The following is an 11,192-nucleotide window of genomic DNA, read 5'->3' on the forward strand; positions in this document are numbered from 1 at the left end:
GTAGTAGTAGTAGTAGTAGTAGTAGTAGTAGTAGTAGTAGTAGTAGTAGTAGTAGTAGTAGTAGTAGTAGTAGTAGTAGTAGTAGTAGTAGTAGTAGTAGTAGTAGTAGTAGTAGTAGTAGTAGTAGTAGTAGTAGTAGTAGTAGTAGTAGTAGTAGTAGTAGTAGTAGTAGTAGTAGTAGTAGTAGTAGTAGTAGTAGTAGTAGTAGTAGTAGTAGTAGTAGTAGTAGTAGTAGTAGTAGTAGTAGTAGTAGTAGTAGTAGTAGTAGTAGTAGTAGTAGTAGTAGTAGTAGTAGTAGTAGTAGTAGTAGTAGTAGTAGTAGTAGTAGTAGTAGTAGTAGTAGTAGTAGTAGTAGTAGTAGTAGTAGTAGTAGTAGTAGTAGTAGTAGTAGTAGTAGTAGTAGTAGTAGTAGTAGTAGTAGTACAGTCTGTATCGGCTATAGCGTACCCTTTTGATTTCCGTGATTTTATCACTATAACCGATGCATCACTATATGCGATATGATCGATTTTTTTCGAGCGACACATTATTATTATTTTATTATTAACGATTTTTTTCGAGCGACACATTATTATTATTTTATTATTAACTTTTATTTTACTAGGGTGTTTCCCACAGACCTATGGTCTTCTTACGGGAGCCCCTAGGAAGGTTATGCATGAGCGAATAAATGAGCGGTAACATGAAAGGCAAGGGAATACTTCCAGCATGGCGTTTTGACAAATGAGCATGCTGCATAGTTGACAGTGCCCGCATTTCCATAAAAAATTCTGTTATGTACATGTACATGTGTCACTATCAAAATAAGCAACGTGAAGAAAGTAAAAAAAATAGGGCCTTTGATATTATTGCAACATGTATTTTAAAGTTATCACTATAGCCGATTATAATGTAGTGTGTTATGCATGTTTTGATTCTATGTTGCCATCATAATATCCGATATATCATTACATCCGATAATATTGGTTATAGTGATATTTGTACTGGATAAAATACGTTTTGCTTTTGATATTTCGTACCAATATCACTGTAGCCGATATATTCTTATATCCGGTCACTCTATAGCCGATACAGACTGTAGTAGTAGTAGTAGTAGTAGTAGTAGTAGTAGTAGTAGTAGTAGTAGTAGTAGTAGTAGTAGTAGTAGTAGTAGTAGTAGTAGTAGTAGTAGTAGTAGTAGTAGTAGTAGTAGTAGTAGTAGTAGTAGTAGTAGTAGTAGTAGTAGTAGTAGTAGTAGTAGTAGTAGTAGTAGTAGTAGTAGTAGTAGTAGTAGTAGTAGTAGTAGTAGTAGTAGTAGTAGTAGTAGTAGTAGTAGTAGTAGTAGTAGTAGTAGTAGTAGTAGTAGTAGTAGTAGTAGTAGTAGTAGTAGTAGTAGTAGTAGTAGTAGTAGTAGTAGTAGTAGTAGTAGTAGTAGTAGTAGTAGTAGTAGTAGTAGTAGTAGTAGTAGTAGTAGTAGTAGTAGTAGTAGTAGTAGTAGTAGTAGTAGTAGTAGTAGTAGTAGTAGTAGTAGTAGTAGTAGTAGTAGTAGTAGTAGTAGTAGTAGTAGTAGTAGTAGTAGTAGTAGTAGTAGTAGTAGTAGTAGTAGTAGTAGTAGTAGTAGTAGTAGTAGTAGTAGTAGTAGTAGTAGTAGTAGTAGTAGTAGTAGTAGTAGTAGTAGTAGTAGTAGTAGTAGTAGTAGTAGTAGTAGTAGTAGTAGTAGTAGTAGTAGTAGTAGTAGTAGTAGTAGTAGTAGTAGTAGTAGTAGTAGTAGTAGTAGTAGTAGTAGTAGTAGTAGTAGTAGTAGTAGTAGTAGTAGTAGTAGTAGTAGTAGTAGTAGTAGTAGTAGTAGTAGTAGTAGTAGTAGTAGTAGTAGTAGTAGTAGTAGTAGTAGTAGTAGTAGTAGTAGTAGTAGTAGTAGTAGTAGTAGTAGTAGTAGTAGTAGTAGTAGTAGTAGTAGTAGTAGTAGTAGTAGTAGTAGTAGTTCTGTGTCTGCGACTGCGGTTCCGTGTGGGGAGTCACTGCGGGTGGACTTGCCTGTTCCTGTGTGCTCCGGGATGGTTCCTGATTGCGCTGCCGCCCCTTCGCCCGTGGGTGCTTCTGCTGACCCCACTGCAGCTTCCCGGGTACCTGCGTCTGCAGCGCCGACCTCTGTGGGTCCCGGCTCGTCTCGACAGCCTCAGTTTGTTGATCTGCCACCCGAGAAATGTGATTCTCCAGAACCTGATGGCTTTTGGTCGTTGCCAACAGACGATATAATCATTTTAATGGACAAAACCCATGCAGAAATAGTCAAGTGGCAACGGAATCTGTTTATCATACCTTTCGGGGATGAGGGTCGTCGGTTCGTCAAAGAACTAGCTCGCCTGATTGGTCTTTTCAGCTGCGGAACTCGCGACGGAGCTTTTGCATGGTCGGCTGTGGTCATTGCTTGCCATCTGATTTTGCAGCGGCCTTTTGTAGTATCCAATGCCTCTGACAACAAGAAATCGTTACGCAAGCGTCTTGACTGGTGGATGTGTGGAGACATGGCGGCATTGCTGCGTGAGGCACGGTGCATTCAAGCCCATCTACCCAGATCAACACCTGGCAAAACAGCAGCTAATGGTCTGGATGACGTCGAGTTCGCAAAAATGGTATACAGCGACCGCATTGGAACAGCTGCTCACTACCTGGAGGATGATGGTGGTGGTGGCGTACTCCCGTTGGACAAGATTGTGGGTGGCAAGTCGGTACTGGAATTGTTGAGAGACAAGCATCCTGTTCCGGCTGATGCAGAACCAGAGATTCTACTCGATGATGAAGCCACAGTCCAGGAGAATGTGCTGTTTGATTCAATAACACCAGCTCAAATCCGCAAGACCTGCATGATTATGAAGGGGGCAGCGGGTCCGTCAGGCCTTGACTCCGCTGCCTGGCGTCGGATGGCCTCAATGTATACATCAGCTTCTGACGACCTGTGCTCGGCTCTGGCTCGTGCTGCCAAGCGTCTTTGCACTGAGGCAATTGAGCCGCGGGATCTCCGCTCATTCCTGGCAGCAAGGCTCATTCCATTGGATAAGCAGCCTGGGGTAAGGCCTATAGCCATCGGGGAGGTGTTTCGCCGCGTGATCGGGAAAGTGGTCATGTCGGTTATCGAGAGGGATGTGGCTGCGGTTACTGCTCCTCATCAGCTGTGCGTCGGCGTCCCGTCGGCTTGCGAGGTCGGGGTGCAGGCTTTGACCGGCCTCTATGACCGCGAGACGACTCAAGGTATTCTGCTGGTGGATGCGTCCAACGCCTTCAATTCTCTGAACAGGGCCGCGGCGCTGCACAACATTCCAAGAATCTGTCCTGCCGCTGGGCGAATTTTCATTAACACCTACCAGGCCGACATCCCTCTATACCTCAATGGCGGAGAGGTCATTTATTCCCGGGAGGGTACATGCCAAGGGGATCCTCTTGCCATGGCGTTCTACGCTCTCGCGACTGTGCCCCTGGCATCTCGGCTGTCGCGTCGACTTCCAAGCACCAGCCAGATTTGGTACGCGGATGACGATGCCGCAGCCGGAGAGCTCTTGCCGCTGCGTGGGTATTGGGATTGCATCGTGGAGGAGGGGCCCCGGTATGGCTACCACCCCAATGCCATGAAGACGGTTTTACTCGTCCGTCCACATTTAATGGAAAGGGCCCAGGAGGTATTTGCCGGCACTGATGTCCGTATCCGGAGCGACGGCGTTCGTTACCTTGGCGGGGCCATTGGAGACCAACAGTTCCGAGAGAATTTTGTGAAGAGCCGTGTTGAGGAACTGTCCACATTGGTTAGGCGCCTTGCTGGTCTGGCTGTCACCCAGCCTCAGGCGGCCTTTCGCGTCTTCTCTGCCTCTCTGCAGTCCCGTTGGACCTATCTGCAGCGTGCAGTCTTTGTGGACCCTGTCCTGTATACGCCACTGGATGACGTCATCAACAAACATCTGCTGCCAGCATTGACAGGCCATCCTCTTGCGGCTGATGGTGTACTCCGTCAGCTCTTTGCAATGCCTGTGAGGAATGGAGGGCTGGCTATCCGCATTGGCAGTTTGCGTGCGGAGGCTGAGTACCTCCTTTGCCGGACGTCGATAATGCCCATGGTGGATTGCGTGCTGACTGGTGCTGTCGATGGTCCTGATGCTATCGACGGTCCTGTTGCCGATATCATCGCTGCCTCCAGGGGTTTGGCCACGCAGGCTCGCCGGGAACGCCGGGCGCAGCACAATGCTGCATTGGAGGAGATCAGGCCCGCTCTGACGGATGAGCAGCGCCTACTAGTGGATGTCGCGGGTGACGGCGGTGTGTCAACGTGGCTGGTTACGCCTCCATCGGCTTCATTTCCTTTAACTATATTCAACAAGTCTGATTTTCGAGACGCATTGTGCCTGAGGTATGGCCTGCCGCTTGATGGCATATCATTATCCTGTGTTTGTGGCCAAGACATGTCAGTTCATCACGCCCTCACGTGCCCAAGCGGGGGATACCCTACCCAGAGACACAATGAACTTCGCGACCTCCTAGCGGACGCACTCGCTAGTGTTGTTTGCGATGTCGAGATTGAGCCACCGCTGATGCCGTTGGGTGGTGAAGCCGTCTCTGGGGGCTCAGCTGACGGTGCTCGTGTGGATATACGGGCTCGTGGCTTCTGGACCAGGCAGCAAAACGCCTTTTTTGATGTACGGGTCACGCACCCAAGGCCGTCTTTGCTGTCTGGACCAGAAGTGTCGAGGCAGTTATCCCAACACGAGCGTCAGAAGAAACGTCAGTATTCCGATCGAATCAACCAGGTGGATCGAGGATCGTTCACTCCGCTTGTTTTCGCCACCAGTGGACAGTGTGCTCCCGAATGTGGCATCTTCCTCAAGACCCTCGCAACACAATTGCACCATAAGAACTCGGACATACCGTATCGTCTCATCATCAGCCACTTGCGCTCGAGAATCAGTCTATCTCTGATGCGGTGGCAGATTACTTGCTTCCGGGGGTCACGTGCATCATACCTACGCAGTGGATCCGGCATTGGCCGACATTGCTTTGTAACGGAGTGCCGTACATTGGCTCATATGCCGCGCTGACGGGCATCAATGGACTTGCCATAATATTGTCATTGGTTTCATTCTGTCTCAGAGTATTCTGTTGTATTTGTTTTCGTTTTAAAAGCGTTTGAGCGGTTGGGTGAATGGAAACGTCACCGTACTGGTAGTAGCGATGCTTGGATGGTGTTTGCGGGTTTGCTCTTTGTTTTTGTATTCCCTAGTTGGCTTGATTCTTTTATTTTATTTTATTTTCTGATTGGATTTTCCTATTTATGTCACCATTGCTTTTCTTGCTTGCGCTTTTCAGTTTCTTCTTTCTGATACCCGGTTTGTTTTCAAATAAAGGCGAAGTTCAGTAGTAGTAGTAGTAGTAGTAGTAGTAGTAGTAGTAGTAGTAGTAGTAGTAGTAGTAGTAGTAGTAGTAGTAGTAGTAGTAGTAGTAGTAGTAGTAGTAGTAGTAGTAGTAGTAGTAGTAGTAGTAGTAGTAGTAGTAGTAGTAGTAGTAGTAGTAGTAGTAGTAGTAGTAGTAGTAGTAGTAGTAGTAGTAGTAGTAGTAGTAGTAGTAGTAGTAGTAGTAGTAGTAGTAGTAGTAGTAGTAGTAGTAGTAGTAGTAGTAGTAGTAGTAGTAGTAGTAGTAGTAGTAGTAGTAGTAGTAGTAGTAGTAGTAGTAGTAGTAGTAGTAGTAGTAGTAGTAGTAGTAGTAGTAGTAGTAGTAGTAGTAGTAGTAGTAGTAGTAGTAGTAGTAGTAGTAGTAGTAGTAGTAGTAGTAGTAGTAGTAGTAGTAGTAGTAGTAGTAGTAGTAGTAGTAGTAGTAGTAGTAGTAGTAGTAGTAGTAGTAGTAGTAGTAGTAGTAGTAGTAGTAGTAGTAGTAGTAGTAGTAGTAGTAGTAGTAGTAGTAGTAGTAGTAGTAGTAGTAGTAGTAGTAGTAGTAGTAGTAGTAGTAGTAGTAGTAGTAGTAGTAGTAGTAGTAGTAGTAGTAGTAGTAGTAGTAGTAGTAGTAGTAGTAGTAGTAGTAGTAGTAGTAGTAGTAGTAGTAGTAGTAGTAGTAGTAGTAGTAGTAGTAGTAGTAGTAGTAGTAGTAGTAGTAGTAGTAGTAGTAGTAGTAGTAGTAGTAGTAGTAGTAGTAGTAGTAGTAGTAGTAGTAGTAGTAGTAGTAGTAGTAGTAGTAGTAGTAGTAGTAGTAGTAGTAGTAGTAGTAGTAGTAGTAGTAGTAGTAGTAGTAGTAGTAGTAGTAGTAGTAGTAGTAGTAGTAGTAGTAGTAGTAGTAGTAGTAGTAGTAGTAGTAGTAGTAGTAGTAGTAGTAGTAGTAGTAGTAGTAGTAGTAGTAGTAGTAGTAGTAGTAGTAGTAGTAGTAGTAGTAGTAGTAGTAGTAGTAGTAGTAGTAGTAGTAGTAGTAGTAGTAGTAGTAGTAGTAGTAGTAGTAGTAGTAGTAGTAGTAGTAGTAGTAGTAGTAGTAGTAGTAGTAGTAGTAGTAGTAGTAGTAGTAGTAGTAGTAGTAGTAGTAGTAGTAGTAGTAGTAGTAGTAGTAGTAGTAGTAGTAGTAGTAGTAGTAGTAGTAGTAGTAGTAGTAGTAGTAGTAGTAGTAGTAGTAGTAGTAGTAGTAGTAGTAGTAGTAGTAGTAGTAGTAGTAGTAGTAGTAGTAGTAGTAGTAGTAGTAGTAGTAGTAGTAGTAGTAGTAGTAGTAGTAGTAGTAGTAGTAGTAGTAGTAGTAGTAGTAGTAGTAGTAGTAGTAGTAGTAGTAGTAGTAGTAGTAGTAGTAGTAGTAGTAGTAGTAGTAGTAGTAGTAGTAGTAGTAGTAGTAGTAGTAGTAGTAGTAGTAGTAGTAGTAGTAGTAGTAGTAGTAGTAGTAGTAGTAGTAGTAGTAGTAGTAGTAGTAGTAGTAGTAGTAGTAGTAGTAGTAGTAGTAGTAGTAGTAGTAGTAGTAGTAGTAGTAGTAGTAGTAGTAGTAGTAGTAGTAGTAGTAGTAGTAGTAGTAGTAGTAGTAGTAGTAGTAGTAGTAGTAGTAGTAGTAGTAGTAGTAGTAGTAGTAGTAGTAGTAGTAGTAGTAGTAGTAGTAGTAGTAGTAGTAGTAGTAGTAGTAGTAGTAGTAGTAGTAGTAGTAGTAGTAGTAGTAGTAGTAGTAGTAGTAGTAGTAGTAGTAGTAGTAGTAGTAGTAGTAGTAGTAGTAGTAGTAGTAGTAGTAGTAGTAGTAGTAGTAGTAGTAGTAGTAGTAGTAGTAGTAGTAGTAGTAGTAGTAGTAGTAGTAGTAGTAGTAGTAGTAGTAGTAGTAGTAGTAGTAGTAGTAGTAGTAGTAGTAGTAGTAGTAGTAGTAGTAGTAGTAGTAGTAGTAGTAGTAGTAGTAGTAGTAGTAGTAGTAGTAGTAGTAGTAGTAGTAGTAGTAGTAGTAGTAGTAGTAGTAGTAGTAGTAGTAGTAGTAGTAGTAGTAGTAGTAGTAGTAGTAGTAGTAGTAGTAGTAGTAGTAGTAGTAGTAGTAGTAGTAGTAGTAGTAGTAGTAGTAGTAGTAGTAGTAGTAGTAGTAGTAGTAGTAGTAGTAGTAGTAGTAGTAGTAGTAGTAGTAGTAGTAGTAGTAGTAGTAGTTGACTGGGATCAAGCCTGATCTGTCGGATCAGCAGCGCCTCCTTGTGGATGTGGCAGGTGAGGGTGGTGTATCCACTTGGCTTGGCACTCCCCCTTCCATGCACATACCTGGGTCAGTATTTAATAAATCTGACTTCAGGGATGCACTCTGTCTGCGGTATGATTTATCGCTGGATGGGGTTGCATTGTCCTGTGTGTGTGGAGGGGAGATGTCAAACCATCACGCACTCACTTGCCCCAGTGGAGGCTACCCAACGCAGCGCCACAACGAGTTGAGGGATCTCCTTGCGGACGCCCTCGGCAGCGTCGTGTGTGATGTGGCGATCGAGCCACCGCTGATGCCACTCCAGGGCGAGGCAGTCTCTGGCAGCTCAGCTGATGGCGCTCGTGTGGACATACGGGCTCGTGGCTTCTGGACCAGGCAGCAAAACGCCTTTTTTGATGTGCGGGTGACTCACCCAAGGCCGTCTTTGCTGTCTGGACCGGAAGTGGCGGGTCAGTTGTCCCAGCATGAGCGCCAGAAGAAGCGACAGTATGCTGACCGGATTAACCAGGTGGATCGCGGGTCATTTACCCCTCTGGTTTTCGCAACGAATGGTCAGAGTGCGCCGGAGTGCAGCAGATTCCTGAAGACTTTGGCAGCCCGTATAGCAGATAAGAATCGAGATCTTCAATACGCCCTTGTCCTTGGTCACTTGCGATCGAGGATAGGTACCTCCCTAATCCGGTGGCAGATTACGTGTTTTCGGGGGTCGAGATCGTCGTATGCCCGTGGTGTCTCCGGTACAGGCCGTCATGGTTTCGTAACCGAGTGCCGCGCACTGGCGCACATGTCACGTGCGCAGTAACTGGACTTGTCTATCGAATAGTATTCTTTTCTTCTTTTTTTTTTGTTCACTGTGTTGTTATTCTATTTTCGCTGTTGCTTTGTAATATTTGAATTCGTTCCACTTGTTGGTTGGAGTTTCACTTGGATCCGTTGAAATTTGTGCAATTACACGACCTCATTGAGCCTATGCTAGGGATTGAGTTCATTTTTGCCTCCTGGGTGCAATGCTTGAGTTCTCTTGGTCAGGTTTCTTTTAATCTTCCTTTTTCTCTTCTTCTTTCAAATCCAGCATTATGTTTCCGGTGTTCTTTTCTTTCTTTGCATCATCATTTTATGTGGTCAATAAAAACACGCTTCCAAGTAGTAGTAGTAGTAGTAGTAGTAGTAGTAGTAGTAGTAGTAGTAGTAGTAGTAGTAGTAGTAGTAGTAGTAGTAGTAGTAGTAGTAGTAGTAGTAGTAGTAGTAGTAGTAGTAGTAGTAGTAGTAGTAGTAGTAGTAGTAGTAGTAGTAGTAGTAGTAGTAGTAGTAGTAGTAGTAGTAGTAGTAGTAGTAGTAGTAGTAGTAGTAGTAGTAGTAGTAGTAGTAGTAGTAGTAGTAGTAGTAGTAGTAGTAGTAGTAGTAGTAGTAGTAGTAGTAGTAGTAGTAGTAGTAGTAGTAGTAGTAGTAGTAGTAGTAGTAGTAGTAGTAGTAGTAGTAGTAGTAGTAGTAGTAGTAGTAGTAGTAGTAGTAGTAGTAGTAGTAGTAGTAGTAGTAGTAGTAGTAGTAGTAGTAGTAGTAGTAGTAGTAGTAGTAGTAGTAGTAGTAGTAGTAGTAGTAGTAGTAGTAGTAGTAGTAGTAGTAGTAGTAGTAGTAGTAGTAGTAGTAGTAGTAGTAGTAGTAGTAGTAGTAGTAGTAGTAGTAGTAGTAGTAGTAGTAGTAGTAGTAGTAGTAGTAGTAGTAGTAGTAGTAGTAGTAGTAGTAGTAGTAGTAGTAGTAGTAGTAGTAGTAGTAGTAGTAGTAGTAGTAGTAGTAGTAGTAGTAGTAGTAGTAGTAGTAGTAGTAGTAGTAGTAGTAGTAGTAGTAGTAGTAGTAGTAGTAGTAGTAGTAGTAGTAGTAGTAGTAGTAGTAGTAGTAGTAGTAGTAGTAGTAGTAGTAGTAGTAGTAGTAGTAGTAGTAGTAGTAGTAGTAGTAGTAGTAGTAGTAGTAGTAGTAGTAGTAGTAGTAGTAGTAGTAGTAGTAGTAGTAGTAGTAGTAGTAGTAGTAGTAGTAGTAGTAGTAGTAGTAGTAGTAGTAGTAGTAGTAGTAGTAGTAGTAGTAGTAGTAGTAGTAGTAGTAGTAGTAGTAGTAGTAGTAGTAGTAGTAGTAGTAGTAGTAGTAGTAGTAGTAGTAGTAGTAGTAGTAGTAGTAGTAGTAGTAGTAGTAGTAGTAGTAGTAGTAGTAGTAGTAGTAGTAGTAGTAGTAGTAGTAGTAGTAGTAGTAGTAGTAGTAGTAGTAGTAGTAGTAGTAGTAGTAGTAGTAGTAGTAGTAGTAGTAGTAGTAGTAGTAGTAGTAGTAGTAGTAGTAGTAGTAGTAGTAGTAGTAGTAGTAGTAGTAGTAGTAGTAGTAGTAGTAGTAGTAGTAGTAGTAGTAGTAGTAGTAGTAGTAGTAGTAGTAGTAGTAGTAGTAGTAGTAGTAGTAGTAGTAGTAGTAGTAGTAGTAGTAGTAGTAGTAGTAGTAGTAGTAGTAGTAGTAGTAGTAGTAGTAGTAGTAGTAGTAGTAGTAGTAGTAGTAGTAGTAGTAGTAGTAGTAGTAGTAGTAGTAGTAGTAGTAGTAGTAGTAGTAGTAGTAGTAGTAGTAGTAGTAGTAGTAGTAGTAGTAGTAGTAGTAGTAGTAGTAGTAGTAGTAGTAGTAGTAGTAGTAGTAGTAGTAGTAGTAGTAGTAGTAGTAGTAGTAGTAGTAGTAGTAGTAGTAGTAGTAGTAGTAGTAGTAGTAGTAGTAGTAGTAGTAGTAGTAGTAGTAGTAGTAGTAGTAGTAGTAGTAGTAGTAGTAGTAGTAGTAGTAGTAGTAGTAGTAGTAGTAGTAGTAGTAGTAGTAGTAGTAGTAGTAGTAGTAGTAGTAGTAGTAGTAGTAGTAGTAGTAGTAGTAGTAGTAGTAGTAGTAGTAGTAGTAGTAGTAGTAGTAGTAGTAGTAGTAGTAGTAGTAGTAGTAGTAGTAGTAGTAGTAGTAGTAGTAGTAGTAGTAGTAGTAGTAGTAGTAGTAGTAGTAGTAGTAGTAGTAGTAGTAGTAGTAGTAGTAGTAGTAGTAGTAGTAGTAGTAGTAGTAGTAGTAGTAGTAGTAGTAGTAGTAGTAGTAGTAGTAGTAGTAGTAGTAGTAGTAGTAGTAGTAGTAGTAGTAGTAGTAGTAGTAGTAGTAGTAGTAGTAGTAGTAGTAGTAGTAGTAGTAGTAGTAGTAGTAGTAGTAGTAGTAGTAGTAGTAGTAGTAGTAGTAGTAGTAGTAGTAGTAGTAGTAGTAGTAGTAGTAGTAGTAGTAGTAGTAGTAGTAGTAGTAGTAGTAGTAGTAGTAGTAGTAGTAGTAGTAGTAGTAGTAGTAGTAGTAGTAGTAGTAGTAGTAGTAGTAGTAGTAGTAGTAGTAGTAGTAGTAGTAGTAGTAGTAGTAGTAGTAGTAGTAGTAGTAGTAGTAGTAGTAGTAGTAGTAGTAGTAGTAGTAGTAGTAGTAGTAGTAGTAGTAGTAGTAGTAGTAGTAGTAGTAGTAGTAGTAGTAGTAGTAGTAGTAGTAGTAGTAGTAGTAGTAGTAGTAGTAGTAGTAGT

This window comes from Sycon ciliatum, chromosome 8, assembly GCF_964019385.1.
Source record: "Sycon ciliatum chromosome 8, ocSycCili1.1, whole genome shotgun sequence".
Lineage (NCBI taxonomy): Eukaryota > Metazoa > Porifera > Calcarea > Leucosolenida > Sycettidae > Sycon > Sycon ciliatum.